The sequence below is a fragment of the Aythya ferina genome, assembly GCF_964211825.1.
Source record: "Aythya ferina genome assembly, chromosome: 12".
NCBI lineage: Eukaryota > Metazoa > Chordata > Aves > Anseriformes > Anatidae > Aythya > Aythya ferina.
Window position 1 is genome coordinate 20,090,010 of NC_140308.1, and position 22,927 is coordinate 20,112,936.

The 22,927-nt window shown below is 41.4% G+C and overlaps 1 protein-coding gene and 1 long non-coding RNA gene across 15 annotated transcripts in view; one reads left to right on the forward strand and one right to left on the reverse strand.

Moving 5' to 3' along the window:
• Nucleotides 1-323: 323 nt before the first annotated feature.
• LOC311443195 lies at nt 324-19,132 on the reverse strand. The gene is made up of 4 exons (XR_014697117.1): nt 18,996-19,132; nt 18,041-18,117; nt 3,000-3,061; nt 324-408 (listed from the first exon to the last, which is right to left on the reverse strand). It is a non-coding gene; the product is annotated as an uncharacterized lncRNA (long non-coding RNA).
• Nucleotides 17,282-22,927, forward strand: part of ZNF536 (zinc finger protein 536) — a 353,866-nt gene continuing 348,220 nt past the window's right edge. For 6 of the 14 annotated variants that reach the window (XM_084533190.1, XM_084533172.1, XM_084533179.1 and 3 more), the window contains exon 1: nt 18,198-18,352. The gene's annotated coding sequence lies outside the window, so the exon portion shown is untranslated. Of the gene's footprint in view, nt 17,623-18,197; nt 18,353-19,046; nt 19,111-19,188; nt 19,245-22,927 lie in introns of those variants that run through there. The other 8 variants (XM_084533183.1, XM_084533173.1, XM_084533176.1 and 5 more) reach the window with 5 other exon arrangements.

Here is a 22,927-nt window from a genome sequence, read left to right on the forward strand (position 1 = left end):
TAAAAGGGGTATTATTTTTGAGGGCCCTCATAAAATGTTAGCCTTTACTCTTGCTGTTTAAAGTTATGAAATGTTAACCTCTGTTTGGTTGTGATGCTATTTTATAAGAAGGGTTAGCAGATGCTGATTCAATCACTGTATTATTGAGGGGGCTTAAAGCAGAGATTCATGGAATAGTTAAATAGCAGCGGAATAAGGAAAATGTACAAATGAAACACCTGTAAAAAGCCAAGCTCTATCGTGCCATAAACAATGATGGTTTAAAACTGTTAATAGGCTTAATAACAGTTTATTATTTTACCTTAACCCCTTTTAATACCTTGGTTTCTCCAGCTTTTATCTTGGATGTACTGAGCTGTTAATGTCACTTCTTACATTTTCCCCTCTAGGTATATTTTCCAGGAGTGACTGTGAAGAAAGAGAAATGCAGCCATGCATTTGTTTTTAAGAAGCGCAGGAGGCACTGTGCTCAGAAACCTTCCCTGTCTGGGCTTTGGCATATGGCAGCTTGTCTGAACATCTACAGAAGTTGGAGATTTCCAAAACCATAGGCAAAATTCCCACATCAGCAGGAGTGTGCTCAGGGTGTCGTCCTAGGGGTCAGGACACCCTGTGGTGTCCGACTTTGCCAGATCTGTGTGTGGGCATGCTTGCCATGGCTTGCCCTTCTGTATGGGTTTCTGCATATTTCCAGGTGCTTGCACAGGAGTCTTCTGCAAAACGCTTCATTGTCTACCAGAAGTAGAACTAATATCAACTTGAATTTCTAACTAGAGAGTCGATTTCAAATCATATCAGATTTTGAAATTAATTTAATCTGGAAAGACTTGGGGGATTCTTGGTAGCAAGAGCTTGTCTTGCACTTGAAACCTCTACATGTTTTGTGCACATGCAAGTGGTTCACTTTCTCTTTGGTATACGCATGTAGCTGCCTAATGCTATTGGTGATTTCATTTGGACATTGATGTAAGAACAGAGCCCTTTCATTGCACATGTACTAACTACCAATATTATTTGTGATTCAAGCATTTCTAGCAATTTGAAGTGATCCAATGATTTTTAAATCATTCTTAATTTCATAAGTCTACTCCTTTAATCTCTTTCAAATTACTGAAAATGTAAGGCATTCTAAACATTTCTGATCATTCTTCATGGCTTTGGCCCCATAAAGCCAATTTTTTCCAAAGTTCAGCACTTAAAAATTTGAAGTACTTCAATAAATTTAAATTGGCATATTCTGTGCATATCAATTTAGAATTATTAGAGCATTAGTGCCTAGAAGTGATGGCTGAGGGCATGCAAACCAGTTCATACATTGATTTTTAATGACTTTTTATTGATTCCGTGCTTTTTAAACTTGATACCCTTAGGTTGCCTCTTACATGGAGTTAAGAGATTTGTGATGATACACTAAGTTTGGAAAAGGCATCTTTTTTCTCTTGCACTTTTCATTCTCTCCTTATGGCTTATTACTACAACTTAGCTCAGATGCAAAGAGCAAATACACTCGATTTGTGGCTTTGGAAATGGTGATTGTGACTTTATGGCTCCTTGTGTTTCCCCAGCTTATCTGTAGACAAGGTTTATATTCAAACCTTTAAGGGTCTCTCCTCCCCTCAGTATGTGCACTGTGCTCACCAGCAGTGAGTGATAGATGCCCTGGGCCTGTGCTGACAGGAGAAATAGGCCTCTTTTTAATGTCAATCTTAATTTGTTGAGCCAAGATATTGTAGGTGTCATAAAGCACAAAGTGAAAATGTGCTTTAGTTCTTCTACATTTTGAAAACTATTCATTTATATTACAAAAGACCCACACCCCTGCTCTGTATCTCTTTCCACCGTATTTATTAACATTTTGGTAATGACCTATTGAGCAGTGCAGTCAGCGCAGTCTGCACTTTTGATAACAGCTGTGGCTAGCGGGCACCATAGTGCTATGGTGGTCATCTTTTTCTGGGGAAGGAGGGAGACAAGGGATGGCGTGCAGGCACAGAAGAAAGCGAAAGCACACACACACACACACACACACACCCAGTGTGGCAGCCCTAGGCCGCAGGAATCTGGCTGGCTGGTGACAGCCTGGGGACATGCCTGCCCAGTGTGGCGGGGTGGCTCAGGGAAGCACCACGCTAAACCACTTACACCACCGCCCTTCCTTGGGTGCGAGACATGCATTGTCCAGAGCTTTCCTATGCGGGTCATAACAGGACAAGTGGGAATATTTCTAATAGATTAAATTATTGTGTGTTTTCCTTAGTGCTTCCCTCCCGCTGATTGGGCTGTGCTGTGTGAGCTTTTTTGGGAGGCAGTGATTCCAAACCCGGCTTGTAGGGAACCCTGCACTCCCGCTGCATTGCTGTGTGCCCATTGTTAGCAATGCCCTTGTTGAGGATCCTGCCAGGAAGGCTGGTCACCGTTGCACGCAGGTGTCCCTCTCCCTCTGCTAGGCACCATCCCTCTGGCTGTGGTTAAGGCATGTAGCAGTCTGAGAAGACATTAATTGCTGCTAACTGCGATGGACGCTTCTGTCTTTAGGCTTTGTTTAGGGAAAATTCCACTGCAATTGCATTGTTAGAAGCCATGGGTCTGTTAAAGTTAGAGTTATTAGGCCATGTGCTTTCCCTGTGTTGTCATTGTGGGAACACCACCAGAGCCAATGTCTGTGCTGGGCTGGGGAAGTGTTAAGTGGAGAATAAAAACAAGTCCAAATTCCCATTTGGAAACTGCATGCCTCAACAAATACCACCATTTGTAGCAAGTTATTAGCTTATTGGTTATAATTCTGTGTCTTTTCAAAAGGGAGGTGGAATAAAGCATGCAAAAGAGATTTTTGATACTTCACGGTATATTGACTGAACAGCAGAAAGCTCCCCAGTCTGCCTGTTCCCCTTTACAGTTTGGTTGTGCTTGAGGTAACACTTCTTTCTTATTTGCCATGATTCCCAGTGTCTCCCCATGGCAGCACCCTACACACCCCATAATGCAGGTGGATAATTCACCTTCACATTATGAATCTGAAATGTCCCTGTCCTTTTTGTCAGACCACCAATGGATGAGGGACCTGTAAAAAACAAACAGGAAAAAAAATAATTTTTTTTTTTTCTTTTTTCTCCTCCTTCCAAATAGGAATTTGATCTCTGCTGTGGCATTAAGAGGGCTTGCTGGTGGGCATGAGCTGGTCTTTCTCCATGGGGTATGAAGGAAGGAGGAATGGCATGTCCTTGGGTGAGAGAGCAGCCATTTATATATTTATTTAGAAGTAACTCTGAGCAACAGCACATTTACTAGCTTGGTTCATTTTTATGGATTTGATTCATTGCTTATTAAAACCAATGGAAATCTTTCCATTGTTTTCAGTTGGTTCTGGCTCAGAACTTCTTGGTGCTTGACAGTAATTAGTAGGAGCTGAAAGATCTGAACTTCTAAATCATGATATATGATTTATGACCATTGCAAGGTCTTCTGCAATGCCTGTGTCTTAATTATATATATCTATCTCATTATATATACATGTATATTATATATGTATATATATATACTGTATATATATAATACACATAATCCCAATATTTGTTGAAGTGTATTTCTGGGTGAGCAGTTTCTACTTTGTTAATTTTTCACATGTATGGTGTTGTGAAACAGTTAATAAAATATCATCAATATTGTATTTATCCCAAATGTGAAACTAAATATTGAGATCAGTTTTATCCCGTCATTAGTTTATGGACACTAAGCCCTCTGAGAAATGTCACAAATTCCCTTGATTTCCCTGAGCACTAAATTTAGCATTTGGATCTTTGACTGTATAGAAGGATACATTAAAAACTGATACAGTCAGATGACTCCCTATGGGGTGTACATCTACGTTGGCTTTTACATCACAATTATTTCAGTCAAAATCTGGCAGTAAATTATTTTAACCAAGTTTTTTTTTTTTTTTTTTTTTTTTTTTTCTCTTGGGGTGTACCAAACACTTTTCATAAGCATGCAGCATGTTTTCAGGTGATAGCAGATCAACCATTTCAGCTTCCCCAGTGTGGCTGATATATGCATGTATATCTGAAGGGTATTTGTGCAGCTGTACGTAGACCTCCACACACCTTTGGATGGTGGCACATGGTGGATGTGTGTTGTAGGAGCTGATGTCTTCAATAATACTGAGGATTCCCAAGGCCAAAGTATTTTGTGATACTGTTAGCATTTTTAGCAAAGATCAATGAGATCATGTTTTTGTCTTTTATGTTGACTTTCTAAAGATATTCTAGTAGCTGTATCTTCCCTCAGGAATCTTTAGAGAATCTGTGGATTTCAAGTCACTACTATAAAATAATACAGGACAATGAATTTGTAAGCGCTGTTACCTGTCCTAGAAAGCAGATTCTGAGAGGAATTATTTTATCCTTATAATTTAATGTATCATGTAATGAAAATTAATCTATGTAATTCAAATTCAGACATTAAAAGAAGTTAAAGGGGTCAGTATATACAATACATTTCTCTTTGCCAATTTATTCAGTTAATTTAGACATTGCCTTTTCACTTTAACTCATTAAAACTTTCTTGCCAAGTTTACTTATCTGTGTTAAGGGTACAATTAATATTATAATTTTTAATTATCCACTTGGCTTTATCAGAGCCAAAGTGTTTCCTTAAGTATGGATATCAAAATAGAGCCTATATTTTTTAGGAAAGTGAAGCTCTGCAACTTCACTAATTCCTTAATAACACAAATATTTATATTTCCTTCTCCTTACTATTTATACATCAATAGTTTTATTTAGATTTTTTTTTTTTTTTTTTAATTTTATAACCCTAACATAATATAGTACTGAAAGCTATATTTTGTACTACTTAATTCTGTACCACTCATTCTGATTTATGGCATCATTTTGTTTCCAGCTCACTCCTTATCTTCAAAAGGCTTGATCCAAAACTCATCAAATTCAGACGAATAGATCCCAGTGGGCTTTAGATTAGTCTACTAGGGTGAAATTGTGGACTTCATGAAGTTTGCATTACATGTGCAGATATTCACTAGTAAGATTACTTGATAGATTTCTAATTCAGTTTCTTCTGTGTAGGAGCAAGTTCTTGAAAATCCTGGCCAAGCACTTGAAATTTAAGAAACCATTTTAGTTGCATATATTCATCCATTTTCTTACTATGACATTTGAGAATACATTTATTTGCCAGTTTGATTTTATCATCATTACAGAGGACTCGTGTTTCTAATTTCTTCTACAGGCTCTTGAATTGTTAATGTTAACTCCTACTGAACCCAACTTTGTTTTCTAACGGAGGAACAGCATTCTGAACTTGTGTTGATGCTGAACTATTAAAAAGACGTTCTTCAGGAATGACAGTCATAATAAAGTACAGCTCATCAAAAAGGGATGGAAAAACATTAATGCAGCAGACATCTGGTAAATAATATTATAATGTATTTATCTTGTTATTTCTTATAGATGTACATTATAGATGTACATTATAGATGTACAGAGTGATAGATATAAAATCATGAAATTAAGTTCTTCAGTGAAGTTGTAGCTGTCTTGTCATCTTTGTTGCTCTGTCTTTTCCTTTGCACCGGATACTGTCAGACTGTAACACCCTGGACATATTTTCCATTATATATCAGCTAGAACATTCCCGTTTTTGCCATTTACCACATAATTCCTCCTATTCTGCCCAGTTATGTATATAGACCACTGCACACAAAATTATTTTTATTAAATAAATACAGAAGTGAGTTAATATGAAATGACTGTAACAGATACTACTAGATAATCATGTATGGTACAAGCTACCTTAAAATGCATTTTTGATATATAGCTGCAGTGTCTGATAAATAGCTATTGTGCAGCTGATTAGCTGTGCTGAGAAATTACTCATTCCCTTGTATTAACTACACTGTTTAACTACACCGTTTCCACCAATCAGTATGAAGTACGCCAACTTTGTTTAGCCTGTGCACTTGTGCAATGATGAACAAGTAATGCATAAAACAAACCCTCCTACCTAATCAAACATTCCTCAGAGATTTGAAAATAGAAACAAAGGGTAAATCCATTCATAGATTATAATGGTAAAACAAAATAAAGTTTGACATATGTATATGGAAACTATGAACACATGATGTGAATAATTTTTTTAAACAACAACATGTTTGAATTATTAATAAATGCAAAAAATATGTTTTAACACAATATGGAACAATTGGAAGGATATATTTCTTTAGAATCACAACGGTCAGGAAAGATCTCTATTGAATACAAACACTATACATTTTTTCCCCTTTTGGTTTGCATTTTAGATTTTTCAGATGTCTATATTATTGTGAAACACTGCCGTGGTTATAGCTGGGAGAAGTTTCCCTTTTAGATCCATGAGCCTGTAGTACAAGTTTAATTCTCTGAGTACATAACAAATGAAGTTGGTTAACATTCAGGGTGTGAAACCCATTTTTCTCTTCTCATCCTAGGGTGTTAGGTGTTGAGGACAACTGATGGGCAATTCTCTAGAGAGGACTGTACTGTTATCCAGTAAAGGGCTTAGATTTAATTTTGCCATATATCCTGGTTTCCAGGTTATTTGATTTAAAGATAATTGATGGATCTCTTTCAGTATATTTTTTCTTAGTCATCAAGAGAGCTCAAAATATTTGTTGAGTTACTTTATTGGAGAGTAGCTAATATTGACAGGATGAGATACCAGAAAGTTTTTGTTGTTGTTGTTTGCTTTCTTTACTTTTTCCCCTTCCTCTTCAGATTTGAGCAAACAAAGTGCTTGCAGGTTTCGTGGGGACTATGATGACCACTGTGGTCATTTTTACTGCTGGCTGTATGTTGGTTGGAGGCCTACATTCTGCCCGTCTCTACAATTCTTATTGACTTTAGTGTCTTCTGTGTGAGCAGATAATATACAAAATACTCATCAATTTAAACACCATATATAAATAAAATCCTAAATTGAAACCATCACAAACAAGTCAGAGTAAAGGCAACAGTGTCTTTAACACTGAACCCTTAGAGGAAACAATGTGAGTGAGCAACAATGCCAGCTTTAACTTTGAATTCCCACTTGTGTGTTGGTTTGTACCCCAATCTTAACATAATCAGAAGCTTTTCTGCATTTTATCTCCTCATTTACAAAAAATATTTGCTGAAAGGTTATATAAAACTCATTATTTACCTGAGTGACCAGGAAGGCTCTCAAATTACCATTCCAAGCTCTCGGGTGAATGCTTATTTATAGTTTTTTAATAGGCATCCATTACCTGATGGATTGGAAAGACTTTTTTTTGAACTAGTTCCTGTCTATTGGTTAAATACAGATTGATAACTTTTTCTTAAAAATATTATTTTTATCCAGATAAGCTCATCACCTTTGGATTTCTAAAGTGGTAATTAGTTTTAGCTTGAATATAATTTATTCAATATTTTCACTAGTGTAACTAAATTTTACCCAGTGGGCCATGATCTTGAGGTCTCTTCCAACCTAGACAATTCTGTGATTCTGTGATATTCTGGAAATGAATTACAGCATTGCAAAGCTTGCAAAATCTGGAGTGCAGAAGTAACACAAGCCTGTTTACACAAAGATGTGCCTCAAACCTATTTAGCTGCTCGTGTATTGACTAGTACAAGCACAAGGTATAGAGGTGGGAAAAGGGTGTAGCACGTTTTAAAACGTGAGCTTGGAAACACAGCGTTAGGGATATTTTGATGCCCAAAAAGACATAACAAGACTTATTCACACCTCTGTGCAATTTGTGCAGTCTTTGAGCTTCACTGGTTTTGCTTGGTGTATCAGTCTTCCTTTGAGGATTTGCTTCTAGCTTAAATTACAGTAGAAAAAGAAAAACAAACAAACAAAAAAAATGAAAACATCTCTGCATGTTTTTTTCCAAATGTAGTTTAGCAGTGGGAGCTCAGAGAACCCATGCAAGCTACCTCTATGAGGAAGGCAAGTTACCCCATGCAGTGTCTCCTACTCTCTGTGAAGTCCTGTCTCAGCCTTGTTAGCTCTATAGGCAATGCTTTCTTGGCATAGCTCCAGCACATGCGCATCTCAGACTTCTCACCCACCTCTGCAACTGTTAGCACATCTGTAGGATTTCAGAATGACAAGTCCTGGCTAAAGAGGTGTAAAACAACATGGCCATACAAGCTCATGCTTTGTGATCCTTGAAGGCTCTTACAGTTTGTAATTTACGTCTTAAAATGACACTCTTAAATAGCACCTGTTAAAGTTAAAATCCAACATATATATGAAATGGCAAAAAGGAAAAAAGAGGACTAAACTTAAAAATTTCCTAGGAAACAGGTAGTTTGTTTGAATTCTCTGGGGTTTTCATGATTCCTTACAGCCTTGAAAAATCGGAACTGCCTTTTGTGGCTTTGTTGGTTTTGTTATTGCTTATTTGTAGGGTGTGAGAATAATACCTGAGGGTTTTCTTTTTTGGCTTTCTTCCCTTACACTTGCCACTTTTTCTACAATCACTCTTTTTTTTTTTTTTTTTTTTTTTTTTTTTTTTTTTTTTAAACTTGGAAGTTTCAGTTCTGTTCACAATTTTTCTCCTCCTTGGGGTAGAGATAAGTGGTGAGAAGGAGTGATAGTGAATGCTCAACAGAGAAAGTGTCTTTCTTATCTTTTTAAGTAGAACAGGTTTTCAAGCATCTGAAAGAAAACTCCCACACATTTTTTTTTTTTTCCACTTCCAGGTTGTTTCAGAGAGATGGCTTACATTCAAATTCATTTGATTATACATAGATTCTTATAGGAAAAAAACAAAAAAACAAGAACAACAAAAAAAAACACAACTAAGTTGCTGATGTAAAATTAATTAGTAGCTGGAAAAAGCTTTTTGGTCAGGTGAGAAATTTGCAAATAAATAACAAAAACCTTAAAGAGTTTTGAAGTTAGCAGAGAGAAAGGAAATAATAAAGGTCATAGTGCTGCTGACATCACCTTTACTGTTGTAAAAATTTTGTGGAAGTTTCTATCTTAAGTATTATCTTTTAGGAAACCAGTTCAGCTTTTGGTTAAGAAATCTTTAAAATACTGTTTAAAATGATGTAAGCAAAAATAATTATACTCTTTGCTTCCCTCTGCTGGCTGTGCAGACAGAGTTAATTTGCTTCATGTTGTGTGACCCTCTGATTCTAAGCAGGTATGTTGATTTTAACAGTATTCATTTCAAGCGTGAATAGAAAAAGGTGGGAAACAGCTATATATGAACAGAATTATGGAAGCAGAGAGAATTTTGAGAGAAAGAACAAGTCTTTATTTTTGAGGCTTTAAATTATTAGAAACATATTTGTTATTAAGGAAGGTCCCTTTAACCTCTGCTGAACTCATATTCCAGACTGGTTTAGGTGAGGACAGGAGAGTCATATTCATTTTCCTTGAAGAAAGGCAAGGTACTGAGGTATAGCAACAATATTTTGGCAGGAAAATGGCAAATCAAATCCAACTGTCCAAAAGGGCTGGATATGAGCAGAGCTGAAAAAATCTTTGTGTGTACACACATCATTCAGGTGCTTTACATTACACAGAGAGCTCTCCACTTCATCAGTTTTCAGATGTTCTGCTCTGCACTAGTGTCACAATGTATTGATGTATATTTTTCAAATACATATAGGCAGTACAGTCCTTTGTCCTACTCCCAGAGCCTCCACAGCTCCCTGGGGACCTTACCTATGTCACTTTCAAGTGTCCCATCTCCTGTGAGAAGGTGAGATAATCCTCTCTGGGGGGACAGAGCAGGTGGAGTGGTGCCTCCCTCTGCAAAGTTATTTGTCATGCTCTCTGGCATTGTTTTAGTAGACGTTTATGGTCCTTTGACAGCATACCTGGAAAGACAGGTAAGACCCCCCCACAGCCCATTCCCAACCCACTTTCCCTTTCCCACCCCTTTCCCGCAGGTGCCCAGCCTGCTTCCTTTGGGTATGGCTTTGATGGAGTCTGTGAGGATGGAGAAGGTGAAGGGAAGCCTGTGAGCTTCTACTGCAGCTTGGAATTAATACCTGGTGTTTGGGGTAAGGGTACAATGACCAAATGGGCATAAATCATGGCTTTCAGGCCTGTGTAGTAATGCCAGTGTAGCAGTTAATAAGAGTTATAGGATCACTAATATTATTATTACTATTTTTAATAAGAACCTGCTATGTGTGTCCTTGGGGCTAGCTGGGAGGTGGTGGTGAGCGGCCTCGGGCACACCATACTGGCTGGGCCTCCACCACTGCTGTGGCTCCCCTCCTGCTGGCTGGGGAGAGGTGCTGCATTTTGTCTCTGCAGGATGAGGAGCGCTGCATTTTGAGGCAAAGCTGTGGGTAAGCTCTGCCCTGAAGCCCACTGCCTCTCAATCCTCTCCCTCTCCAGGTGGGCAGGGCTGTGGTGGCATTTCTTGGCTGCCATCTCTCATGGCCATGGCAGTGAGGTGCTGCTGCCAATCGCCATGAGTCTCTGCTGGTGGAGACAGCCCTTGCACCCACAGCCTGTCATGGCCCAGCCTGGGGACACAAACATGGCCAGCAAGAAAACTCTTGGCTGGGGGCAGCTACCCCTGGGACTGCCTGGGGCACAGGAGGCTGCAGATGGCACTGGGGTGACTGCTGAGTTAAAGGAGGGAGGCGCCATCTTTGAGGTACCACCTCATGGTGCAGCCTGTGTGGGGAACCACTGAGGAGCATCACATTCAGCAGGTGAATTGTCTGGGGAAGCCTCCCCAAAATGACTTGTTGTCTGCTATGGATCTCTGATCTTTGAGATGCTCACAAAACGTCCTGGACCTCCTTCAGCCTGATTCACAAAACTGGTGAAGACAGGGTGTTTCTGTCTAGACAGTGGCACCTACCTAATCAGCTGCAGATGAAGCAATATCAACAAACTTTTAAGAAATGATAAACACAGTGCTGCTTGCTGTTGGTACCCAGTGCAAGGTATTTACCAATTTGGCGTAGCCCAGTCCCTGCATACACTGCTTATGGGTGACCAATGTAGATGGGGAAATTAGCACTGGTGTAATGGCCTTGATTACTGTACCATGGTGCTTAAACAGTGAAATGGTAGTCTAAAAGCTAAGATATAAACGTTTTCAGCAGATCATCAAAATTGTTCTTTAGCTGTTTGCTTTAGGCATTAATCTGCAAACTTTCTGATAGAACAAAGGCTTCAGTGTGGTGAGGAGAGGTGGTTGTGGGGGTGACCGGGAGCGCACCCATGGGCTGAGGCGGGTGTGTGGGCCAAGCCAGGGGTTGTGGGGAACCAGTGGGCAGTTGGGAAGTCAGTGTGTAAATGGCAGAGGAAAAAGTGGTAGTGGGGTGGCATCGGCAGGGAATATTGGTGTTCATCAATAGGGGAAAGCATCCTGTGTGCTGGGGAGAGCCACAAGGTTATAATCATTACAAGCCTATGGCTTGCTGTGATCTTTGGGACCAGGATGGAAAGAAAAGGGAGAAATTTAAGGAAAGTGTTGAAAAGGGGAATACTGGTTAGATTAGTTGGATAAGAAGAAATTCTTACCCCCCAAAAATATTCCTGAATCTGATCTCAGAGATGAGATCAAAGAAAATCACCTTTAAATAGCTCCTGAAGAGGTATGACATCCAGAGAAGGGTTATGCGTGAGTTTGCTGCAAGAGCTAGCTCAGTGCCAATGCACTTCAAAGATGAAGTGCGGCTATTATTTAAGATATTTTTTCCAGTACTTTCCCCTCTTGGTCAATCATAATTCCTAGTGATTATAGCTGGAAAAGTATACCTGCTGTACTAATCCCATGTAAATTTAAATGATAAAGTTTAAATCCTGGAGCAAAAGTTGTCTCCTGATCTTCTATATTGTCCTTGTATTTGGGCTTACTGCACCTTTCATTCTTGCTCTTTCAGAGGATTTCTGAGTCCTTGTTTTGCTGAATGGGAGATAGTCACAGAATTATGTCCTGGATGGGGTTATAAAAGCTGTGTCTTTATTCTGAAAGCAGAATTTTTTCGATTCCACTAGGTGGATCTATTGAGAATATTATTCACTATTTAATCAAAAAAAATCTCTCGCTTTGGGAAAGAAAAAGGACAAAACTTTATTTTTTATAATTTTACTTACTTTCCTATGTTCAATAGAAATACAAAGGTGACCACTTTTGTCCATAGAAACTTCCAATGCCATGTACCAGTCTGTTGGTCTCAGTAATACTTTGATGGACCTTTTCTCTTCATTCCAGTTTCACCTTTGTTTTGAAAAGGAGAAGGATCAGTGCTGCTGTGACTATGAGAGGGAGCTGTGCCTCCATACTGCTCCTGCTTCTGTTGTACATCAGATGCTTCAGATACTGGTTCTGTTGTACATCTTCCAGGTGCCCATTTTGTACTTTATTTTAGACCATTTTTTGGTGTCTCTGATTTGATGAATTGTTGCAATAACTTTGTGACAAAAAGTGGCCAACATTGATGCCTGGCTTCATTATATGCTTTTAGTTGACCCATGCAACTTGATTGTGACACCAGGCTCAATGACAGTTGACTGCTATAGTTGAGGATGCAAATTTATCTCCTAGAAATGTGGTTGGTGTCTTTTTTTTTTTTTCCTATAATTTCTGATCACCTGTACCTTTGAATCCCTGTGATGATGGTATATACAATCTTTGCTGATCAAACTTGTATTTTGACTGTAGACCCTGGGAAATAGCTTGTTCTCAAATGGGTTCTGCCTCTGGTCTGTTTTGAAAGCTGGAATCTCACGGTCCTTTTTTCCAGGAGGCTTTCTTACACAATCTGTACAAGTGGGAAAACCTCCATCCACCTTGTCAGTTTGCTGGGGTTGTGCCCAGGAAACTCCTATGTTTTTAACAGGCATTTTGGAAGGGGTTTCCCTTTTTCCTGTGAAAGTGTTTTATTTATGTCTTCTTGAACCATGCTTCAGCGACTTTCTTGCTGGATGACTTGTATTTTCACTGTCTCAGACTGCTATGTAGATCGCACCACCTGTTCCAGAGTTTGCTGCAATATTTACTGTAAGATTTCTGAAATTCCTTATTTAAAGTCCCCACTACTAGATGATGTCTTTTATGAGCATTTCCTTATCAATATTAAAGACTTGATGTTCTGCTCTTACTTGGAAAATAGACCCCCTCCTAAAGGCACTAAGTTTTCAATGGGCTTCTGCAGCCTTTGTTAAAAGAATGCCCAGTTGCTTATCATCTCTCTTTAGGAAGGAAATGCTGATCACGCTTTTTAAGAACAAAGGTAGGATTATTCCTCAGTCCTTCCTCATAAAGCAAACAACTTATAAATATTTAAATATATAAAGCTAATGTTTCTCCCCCACCCATTGTGTAAATTAGTATATGACCACTTATATTTTGGTGCTTCTGTGTATAAATCCCAGAATCACAGAATCACAGAATTTCTAGGTTGGAAGAGACCTCAAGATCATCGAGTCCAACCTCTGACCTAACACTAACAGTCCCCACTAAACCATATCCCTAAGCTCTACATCTAAACGTCTTTTGAAGACTTCCAGGGATGGTGACTCCACCACTTCCCTGGGCAGCCTGTTCCAATGCCTCACAACCCTTTCAGTAAAGAAGTTCTTCCTAACATCTAACCTAAAACTCCCCTGGCTCAACTTAAACCCATTCCCCCTCGTCCTGTCACCAGGCACGTGGGAGAACAGACCAACCCCCACCTTGCTACAGCCTCCTTTGAGGTACCTGTAGAGAGCGATAAGGTCGCCCCCGAGCCTCCTTTTCTCCAGGCTGAACAAGCCCAGCTCCCTCAGCCGCTCCTCGTAGGACTTGTTCTCCAGGCCCCTCACCAGCTTCGTCGCCCTTCTCTGCACCCGCTCAAGCACCTCCATGTCCTTCTTGTAGCGAGGGGCTCAAAACTGAACACAGTACTCGAGGTGTGGCCTCACCAGAGCTGAGTACAGGGTGACGATCACCTCCCTAGCCCTGCTGGCCACACTGTTTCTTATGCAAGCCAGGATGCTGTTGGCCTTCTTGGCCACCTGAGCACACTGCTGGCTCATATTCAGCCGACTATCAACCATCACTCCCAGGTCCTTCTCTGCCTGGCAGCTCTCCAACCACTCATCTCCCAGCCTGTAGCTCTGCTTGGGGTTATTGCACCCCAGGTGGAGGACCCGGCACTTGGCCTTGTTGAACTTCATGCGGTTGGCCTCAGCCCATCGGTGCAGCCTATCCAGATCCTCCTGCAGAGCCTTCCTACCCTCAAGCAGATCGAGTCTCATAAAATACTCCTCCCACCTCTTCTCCCACCTAGGCTTTTTGTTGTATTCATCAAACTTGTGAGATTTGGGATTTTCTTCCTTTTTTTTTTATGTCTGTCCAAAATAAGTACTTCTGAAATCCTGTAATTTCACAGAGGTGGAAATCACAAGGACTAACAATGTTGCCTGCCCTCAAAACCTCAGCTCTCATTTCCTGTCATCCTCCTTTTTGAAGTCTGGCAAGTCTGTATCTGATAGCTTCCATTGTCTGAGAAGGTGCTCCCTATTCTCTAAGACAGTGCGAGGACCTTGCAGACTAAGTCAAACAATGGACATTTCTTCTGCTCTTTCCTTCTTTCCCCTGTAGTGTTTTTGCCAAGTTAAAGCACTAGTGTAGTCCTGCCTACTTGTAGAAGAGGCACAGAAAAGGATAAAATCAACCAAAAAAGTAGTAGAAGTAGCTGGGGACAGAGAAGCCTCTGCAATTGAGAGGACATGAAGGCTCTGAAGAGAAAAGACCTTTCTTTGGATGCAAAAAGAGAAAAAAGGAAAAACATTGAGATGAGGGGAGGAATGGGAAGGAATACTGGAGGACACTACAGAAGTGCTGATGGTATTGGGGAATATTAGGAACTCTGAGCAAGGTTGGGGCAAAGCCCCCCTGAGCTCATGTCTGAGATCTTCTGAATCCAATCTATCCAATCAACATTTCTTAGGAGGCAAAACCTGTGACTGAGTCAATAAAATGTGGGGGGCATTTGTCTTTAGGAATGTACTCAGCTCACAAACCTACATTCTCTCTTCAAGCTCCACTTTAGGGAAGGATTGGCCATCCCAACCCAAATAATTATGCCTAACTTGTCCTGGGGAAAAGAATTTTGATTGGTTTTGTTAACAGCTACCTCCTGTGATATCACGATTGCCTGCATAGTAGCCTCCACTTCCAGATTTTGAGAAGCTTTTGCTTGATATGCTCTTCCTATAGAGTTGAATTGGATGATTATCTGCTGTCTAGGGAGGTGTTTCCTAATCTCTGTCCACTGGCAAGTTTCTGGAGGGAAATTTGTTCTCTCCAGAAAAATTAATAAAAAAAAAAAAAAAAAGAGAGAGGAGAAATTAATTTTTGCAAGAATTGGAGTCAAAGTCCTCATTCTCACTCTTTGTTTTCACTCTGTTCCACTGTCATTAAAAGAGCATCATGCACTTTTGCCAAAGGAACAGGAAATCCCAGTGAGATGTCTAAAGCTCCTCTGCTGTCAGTGCCATTTCACCTATCTCTAGCCAATATTATCTTTGTTTCAGGAAAAAAGAACCATGGGGTTTTCCTGAGCTCTCATTCTTCTGTAACTCTTTGTGTGGTGCTCTCAAATCTCATGGCTGACAGTGATTCCAGGTGCCTGATTTGGCCCCTGCTTCTGAAATTTCATCACCTCCTATATAGTTTGTATTGTGAAGCCCTAAGTCATTGAAATCATAAAGTGAAATCTGATATTAAAACAAAAAGGTACAGCTTATTCTTTTATGAGACAGCTAATAATGTTCAGCCTTGACAGGGTTAAAAGGCAACATCCATTTCCCCATTATCTTGTTTAAAAAGTGCCTTTTTTAAAGTCCATATGGCGACTTCCTTTCGACCTGCTTTCCCATCCTCGTCTCTTTGTCAGGGCTGTCACTTATAAAGAATCACTTGACTTACAATAACAAGTTCAAAAGAAGACAGAATATAATCAGTTGATCCACGAAGAATTGAAATAAAGAACACCCCCACTGCTCCAGTTATCATTCCCATAGAGATAGTGATATTATTGATGTGATTGCTATGCTAATTTCTATAGAAAAAACTTGTATTTTGGAATTTGTTCAAAGAGAATTTCAGACACATCAAATTGGAAAATGCAGAGTGAATTCCTAAACTTTTTAGTATAGGCATGGGATTTTTTTTTTTTTAACATTGAATAGATCTGAACAACTATTTATAAACTTCACGTGAAGTCAATTGGAAAAAAATCTTGCTCATTTTTGAGTTATTATAGAAAGTTAATTTACTGCAGTTCCAGAAAAAAAAAAAAAAAAAAAAAAAAAAAAAAGAGTCCTACAGTACCTATAGGATTATTAATATCATCCCTATAACCTGCAAGTGGGATTGGACCACAAAATCCAAAAATAGAGACTAGGGATTATAAAAGATGGGTACGTTTAAGTCCACTGTTTAGGACGAGCTAATTAATCTATACCCCTTCTTCTGCAATTCCATAGTCCCTCTGAGAATTGCCACAGACATAAACTTTTTTTTTTTTTTTTTTTTTTCCTTGGACTCCTATTTTAACTAGAAGGTTTCAGCTTGTGATGTTATGCTTTTTATGTAGTAAACTGATTTAAAATGTATGCCAGTCATCTTCAGGGAACTCATTTCAGTCAAGATGAAACTAGTCTTACCTGAATCAATGTTTTAAGTGTCCCTGTGGCTCGGCATTTTGAATAATCAATCTGTCTCCATCGCTTCTTAATCATGCGCATCACAGTCTTTTTTATTTGTCAACCCTTTCTGATCCTGGCTTTTTGTTATTAACATGCCCCTAATGTCACATGCAAGCCTTTTCTTTAAAACAAGCTGCTCATTGGTGTATTTTGATACTTTTTATTATTACTAAATCTTTTTTCCCATAATTACACCACAATCATTATATAATCCCATAACAAAGAGTCTATTGAGGCACCATGCTTTTGTCAACTATGGGACACAGAATCCATAATTGCATTATTCAGCCTCTCTCCCCCCCTCCTTCCCACCCCCCCCCCCCACCCCCCGCTTTATAGAAACACAACCTATTTCACCAGTCACATTTGCACCTTGTTTGCTTGGTTATATATTATTTACTAAATCGTTGCCCTGCGGATAAACCTTGTAAAGTTGCTTTAAAAAAGTTATTTGTTTGATAATTAAGTCCTGAAAACCCATCGTTTAATGATTATTCCGAACCCATAAGGCAGAGAACCTCCATGACGTTTTTCTCTAAGTTTAATTACCGTATGCTAATTTCCTTGCCTACTACGTGATTAATTAAAATCATATTTTCATAATCATTTGGCACTAGTATTGTTTTAGAATTATCATGATCCCCTAAATAGTGTATGTAAATAAAGTCGATTCTAATGGAAAGAATCAAAATGCAACGCTGAGGACCTTTATGTGTTTGTATGCATGCGATTGGCAACATAACTGGCTTATTTACATTAAATACGCCACAAGGTTACAGTGCAGATCAACGTCACTTTATCGCTGATTACTTCTCTTAAACGCCGGAGCGGTGACTGATGCTCCGGTCCCCCCGTCCACCGAGGTTTCCCCGAGAGTTTTTTTTGGGAGAAGCGGACTTTGCATAGTTTCGGGAGCAGGTAAGAGGGGCGCTTTGTGGAGCCCGCCGCTGCCCCCGGGGGCTCGGCGGCGCTGGCGGGGCGCGGGCAGGGGCGGCGGGGTCTGCGCGGGGTCTGCGCGGCCGCGGGGGCTGCACGGGGGCTGCGCGGGGCTGCGCGGGCAGCGGCGCTGGCCGGGGGGCTGCGGAGCGGCGCGGGCTCCTCGGGGTGTTTACACGGGCTCAAGGTCACGACCAAGCTGCGCCGTGTTAAATGGTTTCTTAGTTGCTAGACAGGGAGAAAAAATGGACGATCACAGCCCATTCTTTGTAGATTATTATATCAAGGGTTCAGCTTTTGGCTCATCAAAGCTAAATGCCGCAAGACCTATCTAGTTGCTGTGAATTATGCCAAGACGACAATGGAGTGCTTTTTTAATGGTACAATGCATTTCACCTACCAGATAGGGGGAGTCCACGCTGAGAGATGGGGATGTCTTGTGATGTTGGGTGATCAGTATCAATGAAGGGGGTTATTCTGAAAAGAGACAGATTAAAATAAAGCGCTCTTTGCTCGGGATGTGCTGGAAGCAGTTGGGAGGGCTACCCGGAGCGGGCGGCCGCGGCAGCCCCGCGCCGCACTTTTCCCCCTCCGCACAAGAAAATGATCAAGTCAATCATGTGGACATGCTTCATTATTCATTGAACACAATCTTTTACAACGCTCCGTTTACGTGCGGGAGTTTCTTCTACGCTTTGCTTTAAATTTTAAGGTAAGAAAGACAAAGGTAAAAAGGGGGTTTTGGAGGATCCGGGAGGCTCCCGCGAGCCATCAAAGAGGCTCCAAAGTCAGTCTGGAGTGTGTTTTTTTTTTTTATTATTATTATTTCTTTTTAATCAGCGCAACGGGGCCTGCGTTTTCCACCGTGATTAAAAAAATACAGTATAATTAAATATCCATAGCAGTGACGTTTGCAAGCAGGGCTGTCAGGGGAAAAGCAGAAAATAATGAAAGGAGCGGAGAAGCCATTGAATGGCGCTATAGAACTTAGCCTGAAGAAAACCCTCCGTTTTTCCTCTTTCTCTCTCGTTTCTTTTAAAACCGTTACTTTACAAAAAAGGAGCGGGCGGGCGAGGCGAGGCGACGGGAGGCGAGAGCCGGCGGTGGCCGCGACACCGGCTGGGGGCTGCCCGCCCGCTGGCCCCAGCCCGCACCGACCCTGCCCCCTTAACTTGCCCAGAAACTTTTTGTTTTAAAGGCTTGCTGAGAAGCAAACTTTGCCGAAGTGACTTTAACCGCGTCCCCCCCTCCTCCCCCCTCCTTCCCTCCCCGTCGGAGGATCCCGGCTAATCGGGGTGTAATTTGTAAACTGCCCCCCCCCCCCCCTTTTTAAATCAAAGTTAGCTGATGCATACCATGTGTCAAACTTGTGAGATTCAAGTGCCTAAGAGACCTGCCATTTTGTGCTCTAATCGACCTCTTATGAATAGGAGCCGTGCATAATGCTGCGAGGAGCGTTGTGACATTCAAGTAGGCACTAAATGTCAGGCCAGGTCTCAGCCCTTGCGGGGGGAGTCGAGCGCGCCCGGCGGCGCCGCGGGGAGCGGGGAGGCACCTGCCAGCCCGCCGCCGGGGCTTTTGTCAGCGCCCGGAGAAAGTAACAGGTTAAGGAGGAAACTTAAATGGCAAGCCCCGGGGGGAGCGGCCCCGGCCAGGCGCTGCGCGGGGCTGGCGGGCGGGGGGCTCCGGGCGGGCGGCGGGATTACTGGGGGGACAGAAGGGTGTGGATTGGGGGGCGGAGGGGGGAAGGAGCGATTCTTTGATGGCGTGTAGGAAAAGAATCCAGCTTTTACTGCGCCCATCTGTTGCAGTGTTGCAGTTTTGCAAATAATTAATATATGTGTGTGTGTGCGCGGGAGGGAGAGGGCTGAAGGCAGCGGTGACGCCCGTGAACTTTAAACGCAAAATAAAAGGTCGTGAAGATTTATGCTTTTTTTTTTTTTTTTTTTTTTTTTTTTTTTTTTTTTCTTGCTGTTGTTATTATTATGTTTTTTTTTTCGGAGGGGACTCCAGCCGCAAAGTTAGTTGCCGGTGTCCCCCGGCGCGGCGGCCGAGCCGTTGGGGCGCCTCCGCCGCCGCGCTGCCCCCCCGCGGGCCCGTGGGTGCCGGCGGCGGGGAGGGGAAGGGAGAAGAGGGGAGGGGAGGGCTCCGGCCGCCGCCTGCCTGCTCGGCGGGCATTGTTTCGGGGGGCGTGCGGCGGGGCGGCTGTGGCCGTGCGCTATACACAGCGGAAAGGCGATTTCCCAGAGCCCTTTTTTTCCACTTCAGCCGCCCGGCGGGTCGGGGAGCGCCGTGGCCCGGGGGCCCGGCTTGGCTCGGCTCGGCAGCGCTGCGCGGTTGCGGAACGGGCGCTGCGCGGGAGCGGCTGCCCGGCCGCCCGCGGCTGGAGCGCTCTGTGGGGCTGCGCTCCCCCCCCCCCCCCCCCCCCCGTGCAGTTTAAAATAAATCCAACAGGGGCCGTGTTTGCTGAGCTGATTTGACCGGTTGATACAGATAGCAGCGGCGAGCCTCCCTGCTTATGTGGAAAAAGACTATTTTAAGTGTCATAATTAAGTTTAGAAGCCTTGTTTGGGCTCATTCACTGCTCGAAATAAAAAGGACTGGCTGCTTTTAGCCCCTTTCTGAAGGGGTTGGCTAAGCGCCTCTGCACGTTCGCTTGGAGAAGAATGTTTTATTTTCTAGTTTAATATTAGAAACTATATTTTTACTTGTTTAAACCGGATTTGATTATTCCTGCGGAGATTTTTTTCTCTCCCCCCCTTCCTATCACTCCAATCTTTGTTCATTGTTCATTGACTGTAGAAGGCTGCTTAGATGTACGGGGGGGGGGGGTTGGGGGGGAGGGAGGGGGACTTTCTGGTTTGATGTTGAAATAGTAAACCTGAATGAGGAGGGTGGCTGGAAAAGTGGACATTGCAGCTTTAATTAACTTCAAAATGCTTCAGTGAGGACCAGAGCGTAGTAGTGACGTTGCCTCATAAATCTGTCCAGCACAGTGCGTTGCATTGAACTATTACAGTATCACCGTCATATTGAATATTCACTACCTATCCGGGAGCATATTTGCATAATTGGATCTTTTTTTAAATGAAACTTGTTTGAAAAAAAAAAACAAACAAAACCAAAAAAAAACCAAAAGCCCAAGTGAAAACCGCGGAGATCTGCATGATTATAAAGAGTTCAAACATATCCGAAAAGTAAGTGACCTGCATAAGTACATCAATAGGTTAAGTGCAAATAAGATGAGAAGTGCTTCTGAAAGCTGTACATTCCCTATGTGGTCTCTTGGGTTATTTCTCAATAGCGGGATTTTTTTGTAGCCTCAGGGGTTTTAGGTTTTCTGTCTGCTTTCATAACTTTTTCCCTCACAGTTCTTATACAAGGTGAGGCTTTTGTACAGTGCCTGTGTACCTGTAGTGATATTTTGAAAGAAAATAGATTAATAATTTGTAATTCATGGTGTTTGAGTTGTATAATTACAGCTGCTGTGGAAGGGGAATGCATATTGCTGTTATGTTTGTGATCATCGAACAGATCATTACTAAATACTTCAGAATATTCAAAGATCGTGCGTGTGTGTGTGTTTGCGTACGCTTAAAATTTGACTTACTTAACTGAGCTGTTACTTCTTAAATCACATAGGTAAGTAGTTTTTTAATGTGTTTCTCCTCTCTCGTTTCACTGAGGTTGAAGATTACTGAAGTAATTAAAAATGCCAGGAATTTTTGGAGGGAATTTAGATTATATGTGAAAGCCATCCCCTCCTAGCCGAAGGGCTGGTTTGCCATATCGCAGGTTTGGATCAGGCAGGTTTGGAAGTATTTTGCAAAATAAGATTCTGGTGTAGCAGATGCTGTAGGGACAAACTTGTGGAGCGAAAGCAGTTGGAAGCATTGCTGCCTCCTGGAAGGGGAGCAACGATCCGTGGGGATGGCAGAGCAGAAGTGCAAAGTCTGTGTGCAGCCCAAGCCTTGCCCCGGCTTTCTCCCCCCTCGCCGAAGGCTGCTTTAGTTATGATGTCATTCTGATAGTGGAGAGCAAATGTCTTCTGATTCTACCATTAAACGCCTGGCTGATTTGCCTGATAATGATAGCATTGACGTCCTGCTCCTTGACAAATGCAAGCCCTGTGAGCCCTATGAATTAACTTTTTTCCCATGGATGAGAGCTAGCTAGCTTTACGACTCATGAATGTAGCAGCGCTTCTTTGACAGATTACTTTGAACCTTCTCATTTCTGCAACAAAAACCCTTCCCCGAAATGCTATTTCAGTTTAACTGCTAGTAGACCCCTGCACAGTTTGGGCCTGATTTGCAGAGCTGCTGAGCACTCACCACTTCCACTGACTTCAGATGGAGTTGTGGGTGCTCAGCAGCTTTGAAAATCAGGCCCTGTGTTCAATTAAAGGTTAACGCTTGCTTGCTTTCTTTTTCCTTTTTTTTTTTTTTTTTTTTTTTTTTTCCCTCTTCCTTTCTTCCCTTTTTTATTTTTATTTTTTAAAATTGTAAAGTTAGTCAGCTAAGGAGGGCTCTATGATTTCTAGTCGTTATAAAAATGTTTGTAAATAGCCTGAGATGTTTGCCCTCCTCGCCTGTCCTGTTTTTCCCTTTCTGCTATCCTTTTTTGTTTAATTAATCTTCTAATGGATGCACTGTTAATATTTTAATCTTTTGAACAAAAGAATCATAAATGAGTTGTTTAAAGTTTTCAGAATGTTGTAGAAAGAAAATGTCTCCAGTTTGGTAACAAGTGCTTAGAGAATCGGTTGCTGTTTCAGACCATGCACTAGAAGGGACTCTTGGTACAGCTGATAAAGCCTGCAGTGGGGACACTTTCCTTTATCTGTTCTGTCCTCAGATTTTGCTCGTGACTATGAATTTGTATCACTGCAGGTAAATGAAATTTAACATGATTTATTTTTTTTTAAAGTGCCACTGGCTTAAAGTTTGTTTTCATTTGCTGTTCAAATGATGACAATTAACAACTGCAGATGTAAGAAAGGTTAGTCCCTCTATTACATTTGCAGGAAATGCATCTAGAATATTTGCATGCTAAAGCTATGTTTTGCAAATGAGGTCGTGAAGATACAAGTTGCTATGACAGAAATACTGTATTAAATGTGACTGTAACTTGATCAATTGTGTAGAAGAAAAAGGAACTGTTCTAAGGGCTTTTTGACTTCTGAACATATTTGAGCTCTCTAATACTCAGCAAGTTGGCTGGTGCTGTCTTTACTGAAGACTTTTATATAATGAAGAGGCTGATTGTCATATTTTTGTCTGTGCTA